Source organism: Dermacentor silvarum, chromosome 2 (genome assembly GCF_013339745.2).
Source record: "Dermacentor silvarum isolate Dsil-2018 chromosome 2, BIME_Dsil_1.4, whole genome shotgun sequence".
Taxonomy (NCBI): domain Eukaryota; kingdom Metazoa; phylum Arthropoda; class Arachnida; order Ixodida; family Ixodidae; genus Dermacentor; species Dermacentor silvarum.
The window spans coordinates 176,034,023-176,056,032 of NC_051155.1; the positions used below are offsets into that span (position 1 = coordinate 176,034,023).

The 22,010-nt window shown below is 48.1% G+C and overlaps 1 protein-coding gene across 5 annotated transcripts in view; it reads right to left on the reverse strand.

The window, feature by feature from the left end:
* Positions 1 to 22,010, reverse strand: part of LOC119442190 (calcitonin gene-related peptide type 1 receptor) — a 335,667-nt gene that overhangs the window by 173,516 nt on the left and 140,141 nt on the right. For 2 of the 5 annotated variants that reach the window (XM_049661951.1, XM_049661950.1), the window contains one exon: positions 19,937 to 19,996. The gene's annotated coding sequence lies outside the window, so the exon portion shown is untranslated. Of the gene's footprint in view, positions 1 to 18,550; positions 18,979 to 19,936; positions 19,997 to 22,010 lie in introns of those variants that run through there. The other 3 variants (XM_037706967.2, XM_049661949.1, XR_007465673.1) reach the window with 2 other exon arrangements.

Sequence of the window (22,010 nt, forward strand, 5' to 3'; positions counted from 1 at the left end):
AATAACTCAATGTCACAATATCAGTTGTGTTCAAGTCATTATTGACTCTTCTTGCTTTTACTAAAGCGTTCCTGTATTATGTATCTTATGGCACGTGCAGCGTCATGACCGAGCGAGGTAGAAGGGTGGAAGCAGCCAGGAAAGAAAAATTAAGTTTGTGCTGTACTTCAGGCAGAAGAAATTGAAGCGCTTAGCATTGATCAATACTTATTGCCCGAAAGTGGCATACCCATTTTCGGTTTGCATAATCTGATCATTCTCCAAGGGACAAATGTGAACTCCTAACATCCTTTTAGCCTAGGTAGAAGTTTTCGATACGAGCTAATATCAGCCCTATAAAGCGAAAGGCGAATGCATTATTGCCCCGAAGAACCGAGTTTTTATTGCGCAAGTTGGCACTGAAGAAAATGCGTTGAGTGATGGTGAAACCCACAGCTAGGTTATGAGAGGCGCCTTTATAGGTAAGGGCTTCGAATTAATTTTGACCTCTACGAATTCTTCGACGTGCATCCAAAGCGTGGTACACGAGCATTTTATTCCTTACGTATCTGTTGAAATATGGTCCACCGCGGCTGGAATCGAGCCCAGTACCTCGAGATCAGGAGCCGAGCTCAGGAGCACCGCGGCTGAATGCGAAGAAACCTAAGCACGCCAAGAGATTTAGCAAACTTCGCATACTCTATCACGCATCTTTGCTATGTCCTTTGCGTCTTACGTGCCTAAACGCAGAGGCACCGTTTCTTCATTCAGCTTGAGGCGCATAATTTAGAATGTTATGACCAGCAAGAAATTAAAAAAAGTAACATACAAAATCACCGAGAAAGCAAAAGACTACACGTGAAAGTGTGTTATGGGCAGCAGCGTGAAAAATGCTGTTCACATTCGGATGAACGCGGTGCGCAGAGACCAAAAGAAGAAAGGCCAGGAGAAATGAGCGCACCGCTTCATGGAAGACTAAAAAGATAAATGAACGAAGCAAACTTCTGACCGCATGGTACCGAGAAATCTCAATCTTCCTGACCACTCGCACTGATGGCGTCTGTGTATATGGATTGGTATATTTATTTGTCCGAGCATACAGGGGCACAGCTTCCCTTCGCTGCTTCCATTCATAGAACCTGCACTTCAGAACCGAACCTACCCGGAAAAGATGTGCGCGTGAACGCCCGCTGAATAGTTTTATTTTGTTCCAGCTCAGACACGGACCTCATATCTTGGAAAATCGCGCTCAGACATGTTTTGGTTGGGCCGCCTTTCCTCTATACTTTATACCTTCGCAGTTTTGAAGACCCATGTTCTCTCGCGCTTTGGAAGCCGGACGAGAACTGCTTTGGCTATGGTCAAGGGACGTGTTAGGAGAGAACGGAGTATTTTATGCTTTTGGCGTGTTCAAATGACCTTGCTCAATCCTGCTCTACGTGTAGCGCTTGCGTCAAGCAGCGATAATTTACAATACCGATGACAGCATGCATCAATTGGAGCCTTTGAATGAACCAATGAATTTCTTCGAGACAGGAGATAATACTGTCAATTTTATGCCTTCCGTATAGCGATAGGAAACTGGATGAATTAACACTAAAAGGAACTAGGTTCTCCTAGCTCCGTAGTGTTGACGTCACTCCCTCAAGTTTTCTGCTGTGTTTGTAGCGCCCTCACGAGCCACCATTCGAATGAGGCAATAAAAACAGCGTATGATTTCGGTCCAATCAAAGCTGTCAGAGGTATTTTCTTGGTTCGCTTTTCCGATACAAGTGCGATCCAGTATGATACTGGGTCGCACTTGTATCGTGCGCCTTGCGCTGGCAACGTTCACTGAATTTGATCGATCACGACGATCACCACCTGGGGACTGTGAGCGGGTGCTGTTCATTTCTCACCGCGCTCTTTTGCAAAAGACGACAAAGCAGCACTTGCGAGTGATTTCAGGGGAAGTTGTCGCATAAATTTAAGGAAGGTGCATGTTTGTAGTTGGCTGGACATATTAGACTAACAGCGCGAGTAAAACGTGGATACCAGAAAAGAGAAGGGACAAACACTGCGCTGACTTTCGACTGGTTTATGCTTTTCGAAACAGAGGCCAGATTCACAAAGATTTTTTTTTTCGCTTTGCCATTGGCTAGCCACCTTCGCTAATGATACGTCTGGCATCCGGATTGGCTAAAATTCTTTCTTACGAAAACTTCCAGCGTAAGAAGTGTTTGTGCATTCCGGCCAAGTGCTTTTATGCAATTCACGTGAATAACTACAAAAAGTTTAACAATTAAAAACGAAAGCGTTACAAATAAAATGTCATAACCGAACATGCTTATAATGTTGAATTTCGGTGCTTTTCGTGCACATTTTGTTCACCTCACTTCCATTTTTTCATTTGTAATGCTTAGCCTTCTTTTGAATGGTTGCGCGGTTCTGCACTTCTCACGTGAATCGTATGAAAGGATCTGCTTTGAAAAGAATGAACCGTGTGAAAGTCTACGCCGTGTCTGACCCTTCTCTTTTCTGATGTCCACGTTTTACGCTCGTGCTGTCGGTCTAAATTGTCACATGTTTTTTTTTAATTTTATATTTTTTAAATTTCATTCTATTTCGCCATCAGCAAGTTTTATTTTTTTCAAAATATTGTTATTTCGATAATGAGTTAGTTTGTGAATTGCATGGCCAATCCACGTCGTGCGTACGTGCCATGTTTAAAAGGAATCAACATCGAACCCTCTCTATACGAACATTCATCACCGAACACATTTTTAAAAAGGTTGGAAAATAAACACAATCATCAATTAAAATTAACTTCCTGGGTTTTCTTTGCCATAACCACTATCTGGTCATAAGACACGCCTTAGTGCGGGACTCCAAATTATATTTGACCTGGTCCTATATCTGAATATACGAGCGTTTTTTGCATTTCGTCACCATCTAAAAGCGGCGGTCGTCGTTGGAATTGAACCCGCGACATCCAGCTCAGCAGCGCAATGTCATAGCCACTGGGCGACCGCGGCGGGTAGCGTTCATCGAGTAGCATCCTTGCACAAGCTTACATGTGGAAAGATCATATAGCTTTGAAAGTCGGAGAGTTACATTGAGTCTGAAGAAAATATTGCAAGACGGGAGTTGCCGACAAAGTCTACTCAGAACGGTGAATGTTTTCTCCACTCAGGAAAGTAAAACATAACGTGAAACTGCGGAATGATCCTATATCCAATAGAGCTTTTTAAAAGTTTTATTTTTCAAGGTGGAACATATTTGCCCTTCGGAATTTCACAATGTCTGCATAATATCGGAATGATACCCGGAGGGCAGGACATGGTGAAAGCCGTCAGAGGATCGTTCCGCTTTTGTTTGCCCCCAGAACGCCCAGCGTTCTATGCGGGTTCTTCAATAGCATCGTTCCCGTAGGCATCCAAGAAAATTCTAAAGCCACAATGACGAGAAGGAGACAATAAGGAGCGTGTAGAAGATAACTAGCACAGGCTTTAGTTGGCTGTTTTATTGCTGAAAAGGGAAACAAAAAGGAACGTTGAAGGAACCAGAAGAAGGCGAAGAATTCTGAGCGCGTGCCTTAGGCGCCAGGAAGATACAAAAAGAACAGACGACGGCGCGTTTCTTATACGTTCTGATCCGCCGCGGTATCTCATTGGCTAAGGCATTGCGCTGCATTGCACTTTAGAGAACCTCAGGTGATCAAAATGTTTCCAGAGTACCCCATTGCGGTGTGCCTCATAATGAGATCGTGGTTTTGGCGGGTTTAAACACCAAAACATATTGCAATTTTTAATTCCGGTTTTCCATTTGGCACCCGACGGCAGCAGGATAAATCCGTTAGACCGAATTTCAGTTCTTCTAAGGACTTTGTGCACGCACAGATATACTAAAGTACTCGAAGCTCTGTCAGAGCGGGCAATATAGGCTGACAGACTTTTAAAACTGCAATAGTGCTCATTCAGATATCTGTGCCCATCATCGTACAAGGTCATTGACGAGTAGTCGTGAGACAAAAGTATTACCAGAGTTCTTTTGTTACCAGGTGCGTCGGTCGGTATCAGTCCTTGGGAAAAATAACTGCAAATACCAATATTCCACAATCTAAACATCAAAGTGCTCACACTTTTCCGACGAGAATAAATTACGGCACAAACCTGTAGATAATGCCCCAAACGCATGCTTTGCGACAGGCTCGAATTCGAATCTAGAATGCTGAAGCTCTCACATCATAAGCCAGTGCCTACACATAAGCATTGTGGACCACACGGAACCTTTCGGCCTCTCATTGTTTCCTATGACGCCATGGCCCGGTCGCCACTGCAATCTGCTGTGCGAGTTTTAGGCGGTGCGGCAACGAATTGCGTTGTTTGAAACTCTAGCTCGCCTCGGGATTCACGAGGCAGTAGTGGTTGCTGGGTCGTCTTCGCGTAAGACAATGCAGAAGATTGCGGCAACACTTATGGGAAGCAGAAGCCAAAAATATCGTAGACGTTGTTACCTTTAGGCACCTATAGACGATTGATTAACAGTTAACTGACAAGCTTTTGAGATCGCAAGATGTTCTAAGCAAGTACATCGTAAAAGAATCTGCAGGAAGGTGGGCGAAATGCAAATACAGTGCTGTGTAATTTGTCCTGGCGAAAACAGTTTGCTGCTGATGATTTCAACAAGGCACAGCACTTTGGCAAAAACGCACTAGATTATAAAATTGTAGAGTGCACGGCATATGTTCGTACTACAAGCTTCAGCGTAAGTTCCTTATCTGAGAGAGTAGTGATATAGAGGATTTACCTTGGTGAACAGTTTCTTGCCAAACATTCGATGTGAAATTCAGCCCTAACATTCTCACATACAGTAATCGTGTCAATCCTTTCTGCTCGAGTTGTTCAACCCGCGACCTAGCGCACTGGTTCTCTTGATAGCCACCCACTTATATAAGAAACAGTCATTTCTTGCTTGTCTGCAATACTTTTTGCTAATGTTTTGGAACCTGTACTGGGCAAAAAGATTTTCCAAAATAAGCTTTGTCTTTCACGATGATAGCTTTCTCTAAGGTTACATTAATTTCAGCCATGAAGCCGATGACTTCCATTATTTATGATTTATTTTTAGACTACTGTTGTGCGAAAAATTCTAGTCATTTCCTAAGTTTATTTGCTGATTCTGTACGCGACGCAAGGAGAGAAAGTGCCCGCATGAATAAACTTCGACGTCCCCTCAACGTTTCGACCAGTGCCTCAGCTCATACGACATTTCTCAACACAGATATTTCTTGTAAGGGTAACTAAATTTATATTGATTGTACAGTAAGATAAATCACATTTTTTTCGTAAGTGAACTCAAATCAGCGACTCAAACCACATACACAATATAATTAGTGGTTGCGAACTTTACTAGCACGGAAAAAACAATTCTTCCACCACCGCTGACGGAACACCGCACGCCGAAAAAAAAACGTCAAGCATCGTATTATACAGGGTGTTTCATTTTAGCTGCAGCAAATTTTTAAAAATTGCCTTTGGCAGATAGCGCAATTATAATCATTGATCTAAACTACTCGACGAGGCGACCATATTACTTCAACGTGAAATCAAAACGCCTAATTGAATAATTAACATAATTACGCTAATCAACTTTTTAATTAATTACTTTGCGGCACATCTTTTAATATACGAATTATAGCCACTGACTTCTCAAGGCATTTCCACTTGGAACGAATTCTCAGGACTGAACCAGTTTCGAGATATTAATTTTCAAAGTGTCCGACGGAATGCATGAGCCTACCGGTTAATTTTTTTTAAGGAAAACGCTTTGTTATGCATTAAAGCACTCTGAAATGAAAGTTTCAAGCTTATTTTATTAGATTTGCAATCATACTCCATAGAATTCATGTTGCGCATTGCGCTCACCCACACTCTCTTGCACTAGGGCATGACTATTACCAGACAATGTTATTGCTGTACTCGTGGAACCAGCAAAGCGTTCTGACACGGCTGCGACGAGTTTCCATGCAAAATTGACTTTTACAGTGCGTCCTACTGTTTACGCTCCGAAGCGATGTTATTGTTTCAAATCACAATAACACGTTCGCAGCCAGCTGTCCTTCCGAAACAACATGATGATCCTCAGAATTGCCTTGGCAACGGGGCCACGGACAATGCAGCCGTATCTGTGGAATGCGTTGTCAACTATGAACTGTTTCCCCCGACTTGTTTCACTGCTCGTTGCCTTTGAATGCAATGAGAGCCTTGCATGCGCAGTGTGTATTTCGTTTCTGATGAGTTTGCTCTCCTGAACGTTATTAGGCGCCTACGTCACCTTTACGTCTAGATATATCAGTTACGTCTCGTGTCACCATTGGTAGGTTTTCGATAAGCGCCATGTCATAGTTCCCTCTTTAGCCATACAGAGAGTAGAACCCAAGTGCAAATATTGTTTGAGGACTAGACATACAAATGTGGGTTGGACGGGTTCGTTTAATGAATTAAGTAGTGATAATTATCGCGCGAGACGGGAAACAGACTACACAAAGAGAAAGAACACGAAGAAAGCTTTGCGCTCCAGCTTACTTCGCGTTCATTCTCTTTGTGTTTTATTGCGATAGCAATTATATGGACACTCAAAAGCAGATTTCTGCCGTTGGCGTCGAGGTCGCCGTGATGTTCCGTATGACGTCAATGGAGATGAAATCGTCGCCGCGCGCCGAACGCTGTATGTGCGAGTGAAAGGGCGCGAGGGGTGCGCGCTTTCACGGGGAGTGAACGCACGGCGGAGAACAAACGCGCGTTCTGCGCCGTGCTCGCTTAAGGGCTGCAGAAGTAGGCGTCTCTGTTCTCCTTCACAATCACCATGTATGTAGAGCAAACGCGCCTTCTTCCGACGAGCGAGAGGCCGTGGGGGAGGGGGGAGGGAAGGGAGGCGACGTTTAGCTGCGGCACGCAGTGCCTATTTATATCAGAGGCTCCGGCAACAGTCACCAACGCCGCACGCATTTTGAGCGAACGCGGGCAAAACGCGGATGGCGTCGACAACAGTTCTGCGTGTTGCCGATGCTGCTGCATGTCCAAGTTTATACAGCTGATAAAGCTAATATCATTACTCCGTATAGCTCTCTACAAGTTTGCTATCGCAATTGATGCTTCGCCTTTCAGGTGAAACTGCGACAACTTTTTAGGGGCGAAGCTCCTTATAGCGGCACCCGTTCGTCCCCGTCGTAGTAGGTAGCCACATCTAGTTTTATGAATTGCTCAATAGATGGCGTTGTGTGTCCGTATATGTATGCAATGCCTCCTAAAGGAAAGTACTATGCAGCCTGGGAGCACGGCTAGACCTGATGGATGGATGGAGAAAACTTTATTTCGTCAAAAAGCATGTGCGGACGATTCCGTGTTAGATGGCCATCAACCCATGGTTGACGGCGACCTGGGTGGCCCACTCCACGACGCTGGTCTGTACGACCGGGTCTGAGCTGGCCAACACGGCCTCCCACTGCTCGAGAGAAGGATCAGGCATAATATCCACCGGTGGCGACAATATGCTACATTCCCATATGATGTGGTCATAGGTTGCCAGTTCCTGGCACCATCTGCATTCCGGCTTAATCTCCTCCGGGTATATTTTGCTCAACACGTATGGATTGGGAAAAGACCTAGTCTGCAACCTTCTCCATATGCATTCCTGCGCCTTAGTCATCTTCTTGTCTGGGGGTGGGTAAATCCTCCGCTCCAGCTTATAGTGGTTTGTAATGTCGTGAAAGGACACCAGCCCATCTCTCGTGGACCTCCCTGGAACGACCAGCCCACCTGCTCGGCTGACGAAACCTCGAGCATTTATGTGAGCCGCCTCGTTCCCAGGATTCCCAGAGTGTGCTGGCACCCAGACAATTTCCACCTCCCTAGTCTCTCGTCTCGTGGCCCTATTCAGCAATTGTGCCGCCGTGACAGATATTCTGCCCCTTGCCAAATTTCGGATGGCTGTTTTTGAATCGCTGAGAATCAGGTCAGATTCAGTATTAGCTATAGCTAGCGCTATTGCCGCTTCCTCTGCAGTTTCTGAGGAGCGGGTTTTGACCGATCCAGAGGCGATCGAGCGTCCCCGTCCGTCCACCACCGCAATCACAAATGCGTCCTTGTCCTTGTACTCCGCAACGTCTACATAGACTGCCCCGTTGTACTTCCCGTACTTAGCATGTAAAGCTCTAGCTCTTGCCTTCCTGCGTTCCTCATGATGTATCGGATGCATATTCTTGGGCAAAGGCTTTATGTATAAGGTCTTGTGGAGTTCCCGCCGCACCTGAGTTTTCATGTCCCCGACAGGAGCCTTAACCCCAATACCGATCCTCTCCAATATGTCCCTGCCCGATTTAGTTTTCGAAAGCCTAGCGAGCTGCATCACCAAGTGTGCCTCCCGTAGTTCTTCCAGGGTGTTATGCACCCCTAATCTCAGCAGCCTTTCGGTAGGCGCATTGTTAGACAGCCCAAGGGCCGCCTTATACGCCTGCCTAATCATAGCATCCACCTTGCCTTTTTCCGTCGCGTCCAACTTCATATAAGGCGTCGCATAAACTATCCTACTGAGCACAAACGCCTGTACTAGCCTACACAATTCCTTTTCCTTCACCCCTCTTTTGCGATTGGCGATTCTCCTGATTAGTCTCACGGTGGCGTTGACCGTATTTTTAAGCCTTGCCAAAGCCTCCCTATTCTTCCTGTTAGTCTGCAGATACAGACCTAGAATCCTAATCGTTTGGGCCTCAGCGACCGGCATACCCCCCACCTTCACCTCTAGCGGGGGTGGCGGAACACAGTGCCTCGCATGTAGTCCTCGTGGTTTGTCCCTAACCACAAAAAGCTCGGACTTGGGCTGAGAGCACGTGAGTCCCGCCTCCCCCGCTAGCTTTTCCACAATATCCACTGCTCGTTGCAGTGTATCCTCCAGTTGTCCGTCACTGCCCCTGGTAACCCATAGAGTAATATCGTCCGCATAGAATGTGTGTTTTAGTCCCGATATCTCTTCCAGCTTCGGCGGTATCTTAATTAAGGCGAGGTTAAACAGGAACGGCGAAAGAACCGACCCCTGCGGTGTCCCTCTGGCCCCCAACGTGAAGGAATCCGATTTCGCTTCTCCGACCACAATCTCTGCAGTCCTGCCCTCCAAAAATGATCTGATGTAGCGGAAGGTTCTACCCCCTGGTCCTATGTCTGATAGGTTCCTCAATATTGCCTCATGGGCAACATTGTCAAAAGCTTTATTTAGGTCGAGCCCCAAGATAGCCTTGGTGCCCGTACCGTACCCAGGATCAATCACGTCCGTTTTCAGCTGTATCATGACGTCCTGCGTAGACAAATTGGCCCTGAAGCCAAGCATCGTTGCAGGCAGAAACTCCTTGTCCTCAGCATACCCCTGAAGCCTGTTGAGGACCACGTGCTCCATCAATTTGCCCACGCAGGATGTGAGCGAGATGGGGCGCATATTCTCAATACAGAGCTTCTTCCCTGGCTTAGGAATAAATATAATCCTAGCATGCTTCCACTGTGCCGGGATCTCCCCGGCCACCCAATACTTGTTCATCAAGTCGGTGAGCGCTCCCACCGACTTGAAATCCAGGTTTCTTAGCATTTTATTAGTAACCCCGTCCGGACCCGCGGCCGACGTAGTACGGAGCTGCCCCAGGGCAAACTCCACCTCCGCCACCGTAAAGTCCTCATCTAGTACCGAATTTTCCTCTCCCGAGTAGTGCGGCAAGCAACCGCCTGCCCCACCGTTTATGTAACGATCCCGGAGTTCCTGCATAAATTCTGCAATCGTGCCTTGATATTGATGCACTAATCTAGCTATTTGTCCCCTTTGCGCCGACTTAGTTACCGCCGGATCTAAAAGGTGCCTCAACAACTGCCATGTCTTTTTGCATCCGAATTGACCATTCATCCGATCACAAATCTGTCCCCACTGCTTGCACTGCAAGTCCAACGTGTAAGTTTCGATTTCTCGTTCTAGCTTGGCCATCCTCCTACGGAGGACTCCATTATGTTTTTGTTTCCTCCACCTCCTCAAGAGACTCGCGTGCGCTTCCCACATGTATAACAATCTAGAGTCCGCCGTATAGCCCTCCTCCTCCATCGGAACCTCTTCCGTGGTACCCTTTACATCCTGCTTGAGCGCCTCAACCCATGCTTCCAGGTTCTCGATTTCCGCAATCGCGGTGTCTGCCCTGGTTTTCCGAAATCTGTCCCAATCCGTCACTCTAGGCCCATTTACCTTGTCTTTATGCTTCGCAGCACTAAACACCGTGGACAGGATATAGTGATCACTCCCCAGTGCCTGTCCCGTGTTTACCCACTTTGCAGCCCGGATACCCTTCAGAAATGTGAGGTCTGGAGAGGTATCAATGCTCACGCTATTGCCTATCCTCGTATGATCTTGCGGGTTGTTCAAGAGCGTCCACCGCAGGTCCTGGGCCACCTGCCAAAGCCGATTGCCCTTTGGGCTGGCTCGGATGTAACCCCACTCCGGATGCGGCGCATTGAAATCCCCCACCACTATAAGCTGAGCTCTAGCCGCTAGCCGTTGGGTCTTCATTAGGAGCTGTGGCAAGCCGAACCCCTTATCTTTTGGAGAACTATAAACATTAAGTATAAAGAGACTCTTATCATCCTTTCGTTTGGGCACAATCTCTAGCAGGACGTAGTCCTCCCTGCTGCAATCTATGGTATGCTGAATTGCCGTGGTGTTGCGATGGACTAGCACGGCTGTGAATACGCTCGATACACCCCCTGGATCCATCCCTGGCGGTGTATATGCCTTAAATCCCGGTAATTTCACCGAGCCACTAGCCTCTTGTAAAGCTATAATGTCCGGTTTACTATCCAGATTTTGTATGTGCAACTGCAGGTTCCCCCGCTTGCGACGGAAGCCCCTGCAGTTCCACTGCCAAACCTCAATTTGTTGGCGAGGGGCCATGATGAGGCACTAAGTTGACTAACATCGGCGCTTGGCCGACTACGGCAGGAAGTCGTGCCTCCAATAAAGTATGGAGCTGCCGAAACATGTCCATAACCTGGGTTTGGAAAGTCCGAGATTCGTTGGTGAAGGCGTCGAAACGCTCCTCAATTTTGTCTAGTCTGGCTTCGATCTTCCCGACCCGAGCCTCCAACCTATCCTGTCTGTCCTCCAGTTTCCCTACTCTATCGACAAGAGCACTCACATCCGCCTTAAGACTAGTCACTTTAAACGCCGGCTGTGGCGTGTCCGCCGTCGACGTCTCTGCCACCCTCTTTGCATTAGTTCCCTCATCCGCCGGCGGCGGCCTCTTGACCGGCCCTCGATTCTCCACTTGCATAGCTGAGCTCTCCTGCACGCGAGAACCCGCGGCCTGCGCCACTTTTTGTGGGGCCTGCATCACCGGTGCCAGTACCCCTTGTCCTTTGCCGCCTTTAAGCGCGCGTTCCATGTCTGCCATTCTGGCTTCCATCTTTTTAATAGTATCGCCCTGCTGCTGCACCTGCCTTTTCAGCTCCCTCTCTCGAGCAGTCTCATTCGGGGCGCCCGTGTTTGGCCAGCTCACCTTTTTTGTCGTGTCGTTTGCACTGTTTGCACTCCTTTCATGACTGGAACCTTGTCCTCCTGCTTTGCCAGCCCCGGCTCCTGGCAGTGGCGGGAAGGAACCCGACCGGTCCCTGCTCTTGTTTCCGTCTCTCGCACCGCTCGATGACCGCTCCGTGGGCCTCGAGCGCTGCTCCTCCTTGCCATCTTGGCTCTTGTCTTCACTGCTCTGCTGCCGACCCGGTGGCTGCTTGCGGGCTAGACGAAACTTGCAGTTCCGACTCCCCGTGTTGTGCGCCCCATGGCACACAATGCAGTCCGGTGTGCACGTCAGCGACTCTCCTTCAGGCGGTGCAGGATGGTCCTTCCCGCAACGGCGACATAGATTAGTCTGCGGACGATAGCAAACGTCCGCTCGATGTCCCACTCGTCTGCAGTTGTAGCAGGTCTCAACTAATTCTCTATACGGAATCACAGCGTACAGACAGTTCCAGTAAGTGACTTGCCAGGGAACACGTTTCCCCCCAAACGTGATCTGAATCGCCTTCGACTTGCCCAAAGGTCTTGCATCCAGAATTTCCATGCCTTCATTCTTCTTCAGGAATCCTGCCCGAATTTCTTCCACCGGGCATCCGTCGTAAGCATTGTATATGACTCCCCGCACGGAGTTCTCCATCGCCGCCACGTACGCCGAAACCGGAAGGTCGCGACCGCCCAGCTTAAGCGTTTTTACACTCGCATATGCCCCACTGCGATGTATACACGGCGTGCTCACCGTCATCGTGTTGTTCGTCTCGTTGACCCGAACCAGGTCCTCTTCCGCTGCAGTCGCACTCGTCAGCTTCGCTGCCGCTCTCATTGCAGATCCGAGTTCCCTCGGTGTCACCACACTCAAGTCCCAATTCTTGGGTCTGCACACAACCTTGAAATCCTTGGCCGGCATCTTCAGAAACGGTCGTCGTTTCTGCCGCACCGGCGCTCTCCCCCGCTTGACTTGCTCCGCTCCGAGCGCCTTGCGTCCGTCGCTGCCCGCCTGCGTCTCGCGAGGCGTACTCTCGGCGTTGTCGCCGTATAGAGACTTCTTGAATCGGTCTTGTGCCTTCAAAACCGAGGTCCATTCTCCCGCCTCGAACTCTTCGGGCGTTATAGACTCTCCCTCAACCGAGTACTCCAACATCTTCAGCCTCACAAAGGCCCACAACCCCCAAGCACGGCCCCGAAGCCCGGCGTCGCCGGCGTCGGCTCGGCCTAGAGATAGCGTCGGCTCGGCCTATCTTGGAGCCGCGGGGTTGAGTGGAAAAACCGTGGTAAGACGCCTAAAAAGGGGGTAAACTTGCCGACCTTTGGTGTCCGCAGGTGCAGGGCAACTTCCTACGTGAGCCGGAGACGCGGCGCCCTACCCTTTCCGTTTTCCTCCTCTCCACATAGTACAACCCCTAGAGCCTCTCGCGGCGAACGCTTGCAACTGCTTGCAACACACCACGGCCGCCTGGATCGCGCCGATCCAGGCGGCCGTGAACACACCTGCGGCGGCGGCGGCGCGTCGCCGTGCCATGGTAACTCGAGCAGACGACGCACGCCCACCCTTGCCTACCGTGACCTTTGCTTCACCAGACGACATTCATGCTACATATTGTCGCGTTGAAGTGACAGTCTTTGTCAGTTGGCAAAGAGAGGAGGTGACTTGGGATAACAGTAACCTTTATTTGGACGAACTTGTGCCCATAAGCGAGCTTCTGCATGCACGGTTGACCGTCGGCAGAAAGAATGCCAGCGTTCTTCAAACGCATCTCCAACGCGCTAGCGATGTGGCGCTGTACACGAGTTAAAGACGAGTTAAATTTTGAGCGTAGCTCTCTTCGCCACGCATTTTTTTACCACGATTTTACCAATCTTGACAAAATTTTAACTCTTCTTCGAAAGTCCGCCAATTGACTATAATGCTCAAAACTTCAAAACTCATTACGCGGCATTGTCGAAAGACGGTCGAAAAAAGCTTATAAAAAAGCTAGGACTTGGACTCGGCCGGCATCTTCTGCCGGACAGCCCAGAGCTGGTCTTCCTACGAAGAAAAATTTTGTCACGCAGCAGGCGCGCGCTCTACGCCGCACCTCAAATGCACGCCACGAGCGCGCAAACAACCGCCTGCACAACGCGTAGTTACAGTGATTCTGGCCCCTGTAGCGTACTTTCTGTACCGTAGTCAGCTGCGCCGACACAGCGTTGCCGACAGCGTCACTCCGGCAGTACAGTCGCTAGCGCCAACACGCGGCGCTCGCTCGCAACGCACGGCAGCGTACCTCCAATGGCAAAGCAAGCGACGTCCCAGGCATTGTTTTTTTAGGAGGCATTTATGGGTATATGTATATACCCATATATACATATATATATGTATACGTATAGTATAACCGGAAGCCGACTTCCGCTTCCGTTTCCACTTCCGGTTCCGCTTCCGGTTCCGGAAGCCAGCTTCCGGCTTCTGGCGTTTTATGAAAAAAAAATTCCGAAAGCTGTGTCCGTAGCGTGGAATCGAACCACGGACCCCTCGCTTCCGAACGCGCGGCGCTAACCACTACGCCACCAAGCGCACATAGACACATGCACCACGATGGCAATAAATACCCAACATTAACGAAAGGCCGCGTTTCTAGCGCGTTTCTAACGCGTTTGTGCTAGCGCGTTACGGCACGTGTAAGAAGCTGGTGTAAGACGCTGTGGCCTCTCCGCCTTACCTTCAACGCGTTTCGAACGCGCTGCCCAAGGCGGTGGCAAGTCAAGTTCAAGTCGAGGAGCGTTTATGAATACGGGGGGTATACTCTCTCAGCAGTCATGTGATGGCGTCGGCAAACGCGGTGCACGTTCCGGCATGTGTAAATGGCTGCGTAAGACGCTGTGGCCGCTCCCCCTTAATAGAGAGTACTGCACGTTTCTAACGCGTTTGTGCTAGCGTCCCCTTAAGCGGGAGATCCGATGATTCCCTCCGGAGCTTCGCCCACTCATCATCATTCACCCCGTGGATATGCTGTGATTTTTTCTGTTTCCCGTCGCGCGAAATAAGTATCACTCCTTTGTAATGAATCAATTAGGCCCGCTAGATGTTCTAATAGTTTAAAGAAGTTCCGTTTTGTAGCATACGGCAACATCAAGTATCAATGCTGCGGAGAAAACTTTTTGAGAAATCTCCAAGTGTGCGACGTTAAAGGTGGTTAACAAGCCCAGAAAAGTTGAGAGTCATTGTGGGAACCCTTACTGCGTGCTTTTAGGAAAAGCTAGAGAAACGCGGGCAATAGAAAAAAAGAGACAGACCTTCGCATGTGTATGCGAACTCATACATCAAAGAAAGTGAAGCTATTCAATGGCGTTGTCGCATTCTTCGGAAGTACTAGGGGTGTTGTTTGGCACTGCCCAATATGTACACAAGGCTTTGCATAGTTTCGCTACATGCGGTGGCATTCCCTCCCTATACCCGTGTCTTGAAACCATTCACTATATCTGAGCTTCGCATATCCAGCCATCAACGCAACGATACAGGCTGCGTTGATGGCTGATCTCAGTGATAGCTCATCACTGACACTTTGTTCATGGCGGCATGGGGGCTGCAATTCTGGCTGAGTTTCTGGCTGTTCCTAGTCATGGTTCGTCACTAATTACCATCCGGATTATGGCAGCATTGGGGCTGTGACACTGGCTGCGTTGCTGGCTGTTCTTAGTGATGATACATCAATAACGCCCTGGTTATGACCACATACACAGGCTGCGTTGTTGGACATGTTCTCTTGCTAACATTCGATAACTACCATGCATGCCAATACACATGGCCACCGCCGGACGAAGATTATTGTGGCACTGCATAGTCAGTTTTGCTGTAAGCGTTGTCGCTCCTTTATCCGCATTAGGAAAAATTGCAAGGTTTTCCTTGAAGCGCGCTTAACAAATAGAACTGACAGTGTAAGTGATCAAGATTTCCATATTAAGAGGAACGAGTAGCAATAACGTGCCTCCAAGCTGATTGAATTTTTTATGTCACGGCTATATCCCTCGCACAGGCTACAGCAGTTGTGAAATCCAAAAAAGTAATAATAAAACAATAGAAAAAATAATAGAACAATAGAAACAGAATACCAATTGCGATAGCAAATTAGTAGAAAGCTATACGGAGTAAGGAGAGTAGTTTTATTAGCTGTATAAACTTGGACATGGAGCAGCACAAGCAACGCACAGAACTGTTGTCGACGCCGTCAGCGTTTTGCCCGCGTTCGCACCGAACGCGCGGCGTTGGTGACTGTTGCCGGTTCCTCTGGGGGCGGCTCGGAGGTTTTCGACGAGATCAGAACGTGACACTCGGCGAGCAGCGTCGGAATTCGTTACCACCTTCTCGACTAGCAACGTTTTTATATAATTATGCATTTGGGGCCGCAGCTAAACGTCGTCTCCCCTCCTTTCCTCCCGTCCCCCCACGGCCTTTCGCACGACGGAAGAAGTCGCGTTCACTCTATATATATGCTGATTGTAAAGGAGGAAAGAGACGCTTAAATCTGCAGCCGTTTAGGGAGCACGGCGCAGAACGCGTGTTTGCTCTCCGCCGTGCGTTCGCTCCCCGTGAAAGCGCGCAAAACTTGTGAAAGCACTCACAAACTTTGTTTGTGAGTGCTTTCACAAAGCGTTCGTTTGTGAACTCACAACAAGCTTTGTGAGTGGTGGCGCTGGCTACACTCCCAGGATCAGTTCTAGTTGTAAAACATAAATACTCCAGAAAGTGGATGGGAAAACGGCTCTGCGGTAGCTCAATGGTGAGAGCATCGCACGCGTAATGCGAAGACGTGGGTTCTTTCCCCACCTACGGACAGTTGTTTTATTGCGATAGCAATTATATGGACACTTCAACCGGATTTATGCCGTCGGCGTCGCCGTTGCCATGAGGTTCCCTATAGATAAAATCTTCGCCGCGCGCCGTATGCCCGAGCGGAAGCGTGCGGGGACGCGTGCTATCACGGAGAGCGAAAGCACTCAATCACCCACGCGCAAGCAAGGAAGCGGGAAGCCAGCGCCGGAGGGAGCGCGGGGGTGGGGGGCGCACTTCTACTCTGCCAACAACCGCGCTCGTCGCTCGTCCGCACCGTCTCTTATCTCCACACGGCTCTGACCTTTATGCGCCGTGCATTCGCCGCTCAGTTTCCGTTGAAGCGATAGACCGCACGTACCTTCGCCGCTGCGGCGTATGCGCTTGCTGCCAGCGTTTTGACAGTCGTTGTCTGCAGTCATTCAGTGTGATCTATTCATGTTTGTTTGTGCGCGCTCACACCACGCTTGTTCATTCAGTTAGTAATAGTCGTGCCACATTTTCCAACGCACGCTACACATGCAATGCTGCCCGGATCGGCAGTGCAGAGCTACAGGTGTGTCCCTTCGCACGCGCTGCCCACGGGAAGCGCTTCTCATCAACACCACCGTTTCACACGCGCCTTCTCGTGGTCATCGAGTCTCTCTTCATGTCGGTCTACTTACGCCGCAGCACACCTGCTTACTTAATCAGCTTATGTTTACTACAATTCATATTGCTACCAAAGCCGCTCACCTTACTTCGTATGACATTGCTGTGTTGCTATCGCATTCATTGCTTCGCCCTTAGGGCGAAACTGTGACATTTTTTTTCATCTATTTTCATTTTCCATTAATTTATCATTTCTTTAATTCAATGAGTAAGTACAAGTAATTTCACCTATGTTGTCCTTGGCGTCATTGTTTGTTGGCATCTTATGATATGATTAATAAAAATCAGGCCCCTCGGTTTCATTTCTTCTAGTAATAGGTAAAGTGATAGTGGCAAATGATGTCCTTTATGCAACCAAAAAAAAAAAAGAAAAAGGAAATAGGTACTTCAATGCCGAGGAATAAAAACATAAGCAACCGGATGCCGTTCATTTGTCTAATGAGCACTCGTGGTTTAAACACTACCTAATAATTTTATTGTCCATTACATTTCCTGCCAGATTATTTTTATTGACTTTAGCAAATGCCGGTTTGTGCAATCGTCGCGGTGTCTGTAAGAGCTTTTGTAATCGTCACGATAACTTTGATTAGACCTCGAATGGAAAAACAATCAACTGATAGAGGCAGGTTGTCAGCGGCGTCGTTGAATTGTCGAACATTCAGTCACGACTGTAGAGTCATAATACGGATGCAAGAGTATTGTCATCTAGCGGCCGTACATGTTCAGAATAGCGCATGCGCCGTATAAACACTGTGAAGGTGATTCTCATATCGAAGAAATGGCAGAAAAATTACATGTGTTTGCTCAATATTGGATGGTGGCCCATTCTTCTTAACTACCACTTGTTGGGGACTACTGTCATCTATGGAACGTTCAGCAAACTAAAAAAACAAAGGGGGTTAGGTTCCTGACTCAAATAATGTTCAGCCAAGAAACAGATGCTGGGCGTACACAACAACAGATCGATTTGTCTTTCAATGGACAGCGCGGCATGATAAACAGAATGGCGTTTTCAAGCAGGCTGCGTTTTCTAAGTGTCTGAGGCACATGAAAAAAAGAAAGAAAAAAAAGAAGAGAAACGCTATATTCTCGACTACGTGGAAAATATATTTCCCAATAACGTGGAAGCACGGCGTCACTTTGAGTGGTCCTCGGTGCACCAGACGTCAGTCCATGCGATCAGGCTAAGCCCACCTGTCTCAAAACCACCCTCGCATTCGCAAGAGACCGCAGCAAAGCCAAATCTCCCCTTGTGGTTAACCTCGTTAACAGTACACATCATGAACAACACGAAGCGGCAATATTTTAATTGAAAGGCTTAATCGCGTGACAAAAGGAACGCACGAGACGAAGCTAATCCTATACTTAAGCCTCGCAGCCTCCGCAGACACCGTGACCATACGTCGGATGACGACGCTGTGGCTCCCCGGAGGAGTCTCGCTATAGACACAGCCTCTCTAACCCCGCCCGCGTATTATCTGCAAGGGCTCAGCAACACGTCCGATATGGGGATGGTACCACTAAGAGAAACAAAGAGCTCACCTTCTCGTAGGCTTCGTCCCAACAGTGTCGGCTCGAAATAAACATTCACTGCGCGTCTTATCACACAGCACACACACAGACACATACACACACACACGGGCAATGCTATACTTAAGCCTCGCAGCAGCAGCAGCCTCCCTGTGACCGTGCGTCAGATGACGCTATATAGCTCTCGGGGGCGTTCTCTTTCTGTACACGACGCTGCTCGCGTGTTATCCTAGCCGGGGCCATTGTTTCCCGAACGAGAAAGAGTGAGACACCGGCCGAACACCTGCTCCCGTGCGTCGCCTTGCGAGCGCAAGAGAACGGTGCTGGGCAAACGGAAGCGGCGGCGGCGGCATCGCGGCGAAACGCCGTCTCCTTCGCGTTCTCCCGACGACGCTTCTTCTTCCAAGGACGCACTCCCATCTCGACACCGTAGGTATAGTACATCGCGGCGACGAAGACTGCGCCGTGCGCTACTGTTTCTTATGGGATTCATGACTGGCCGTTGCATAACTCATTGGAAGCGGTACTAATTCGAGAAAGAAAATATCCATGCAAGCTGTGTTTCGATCATAAACTGTCCGTAGCATTGCTTTAAAGGGTTCTTTAAACGCACTTGCGACTTGCTTATTCATGCAGTGAAGCGTGGTTGCTGCTCTACGCAACAATTATGGAGGTTCCAGAGTGATCCCAAGTGTGAGATATCAGACATGATAGCAACAAAGCTTTCATAACACTGGGAAAGATGACTTTCTTGCATCGCGACCATATATATATATATATATATATATATATATATATATATATATAATGCGTATTACCCCAGGCTGGCGTCTTATTGTTATCGCCTTCGTGCTTTGTTATCGATAGCTTTTTAATCACTAACTGGTTGCCACCGAACCTCTTTCCGAGGTACTGTTCACTTTACTGCTCTTTGGGCCTCAGATGTGACGTCATTTTGCAGAGGCATTACAATATAACCAGGGGATCCGTTTCGGAATATGCACATTCAGTCCATTACTAATAAAGAATAAAACGATAAAGTGATCCCTAAATACAGTAATTTAATTCTGAAAGACCTCATAAAAGAGCTCTCACATTCTGTCATGCTCTCGGTCAATGGGATTACTGTCATTTGTATGAGTTGCGCTTTCTTTAGTGCTAATGTTGGCTTCTGGGCCCGACGTCGCAATTCTTATGCTCGATAGCTGGCCACTCGTTTTCGAAGAGAGTGTGGCTGTGTGGCTGGCGAATTATCGAAATTGCTTACGTGCTGTAGGAGATAGGATCGACATGAAAAAACGCCAAAGCTCTCACAAGACGCCAGAAGCTGTTGTCAACAGCGTCGCTCAATGTAAAAAAGAAAAAAATAAGAAAAGGAAGAAAAGAACTGTCACTTACCAGTAAAAGACGCTCAGTTGGCTTCCAGGTAAGTGCAAATGACTTGACGCGCTGGTGTACCTGCACGCAAACATAAAGTAAGGATGAACGCATGTAGTGGCACAGTAAAGTTGTCGCATTGTCAAAGTTGTGTTAATTTCACAATTACATGCACTTTCACCATCTGTATATATATCAGTAAGCACAGGGAAAGAAACTTCTCTTCAGGAGGATAAGCAGTAGCATGACGCGGACAAATTACTTATATTATGTAGTTGGTTGCAGCGCAAATTGAACTTCCTTAGCATATATATATATATATATATATATATATATATATATATATATATATATATATATATATATATAGAACGAGCGTTACTAATATAGGAGGAGATATCATTTTGTCTTGCACTATACCCATATAAAAGTGAAGCGTCCTCAATATCCATCACGAACGCACACTATAGAGGACGCTGCACTAATCCGCCAGGCATGAACACTTGCACTACCCAAAAATGCTGACACCACATTGCGAACAGACGTGGCAAACCAGCGTGCAAAGTATGTGGCAATTGCCCCAAGTAGTAGTAGTAGTAGTAGAGGTTGAGGAAAAGAGAAATGATGCATGTTTCTGCAGCCCTTATAGGGAGCACGGCTCAGCATCGCAATTGCCCCAAAGCATTTCGTACTTACTAGGAAAGCGCCGGAGCACTCTCTTCTCCACACTTTTTAATTCGCTCGAACATTCCTCCCTCTCTTCCCCACACATGAGAGAGCTGGACCGCTCCATCGTATGAGCTGCGCCCTACACTATATATATGGCAGCTGCTGGTAGCCCAAGCAAACACATCCAGTCAAATGGACTCAACATCACCACCAAGACGGACTCTAATGACGGACTCACCACTCAGATGGACTCTAATGGCGATGACTCGGACTAAGAGCTATCATTGAATAAAGTTTATCTCACTCTCTCTCTCAACATCAAGGACAATAGTGACTCAGTATAAACAAAAACCTAAAGTTAAAGAAAGAACAGTAGCCCGATTGATTTGGTGTTTGGCAGGAGCCATCATTGTGAGATATCGAACGCCCAACAGGTCGTAATAGGTGGCAACGCGCCCCGCGACCAGGCTTGTCACACCGTATAGTGACGGCCAAAAACACTGTCACCAAACCGTCCGCAGAAAAAAAAATAATGCTGACTGTATTGTGGCATGTACTGATGCAAATTTCGAGCATTACATGGTATTATAGGTAGCAGTTACTGGCACTTCTTATGTAGGTCTGCTGTAAAATCACCTCGCCCGGAAATCAGGAGTAAAGAACGAGAGAATCTCACGCTTAAGTTATAATGTTTCTGTATTATAAGGCCAGACTCCATGATACACGCTCAAGGGTTGCGAAAATATAGGATATAACATCGTGCGCTCTTTGCACCCGACCTCGCGCCCAGTGAATTTTACTTGTTTGGATGGCTCAATAAAGCATACCGGGGACAAGCATTTCCGAAGCGGTGATGAAGTGAAAACTGCGGTACATGCGCCGACTACAGTCACAACCAAACGAATTCTTATTGCAAGGAATCGATCCACATCCGAAGCATTGAAATACGTGCACCGCACGCCAAGGGGACAACGTCTAAAAAATATAGTTGCATACTTACTCCGTATTTTCTCATTTGCCTCAATCAAGGTTTCACTTGAATCACCCTCGTATATGGCAGCACACACGCAGATAATGCCAATGACCGGGAAAGATCCCCGCTGCTACAGCTCTCGTGCCCACCGCATTTCACGTCTACGAAATACCTACGGTCACAGGCTCTTACTGGCCCCATGTGATTGACAGCAGCGAATTCCCGCAAGCGCCCGCACCATTGCATAGAATCAAGCACTCTGCGGGGACGAAGGAGGCGGCCTTCACTGCTTCGCGTGCGTCTCGCATGGCTATATTACCAGTCCTGGCTGTACAGCAGTATATACGACAGAAACAAGGCATCAGCTGTTGCATTCTTTCGACCTTCGATGGTTGTCCTAACGCACGGCGATAGACTGCCGTCGCATAACGACTAGCCATCACCGCAGAATTG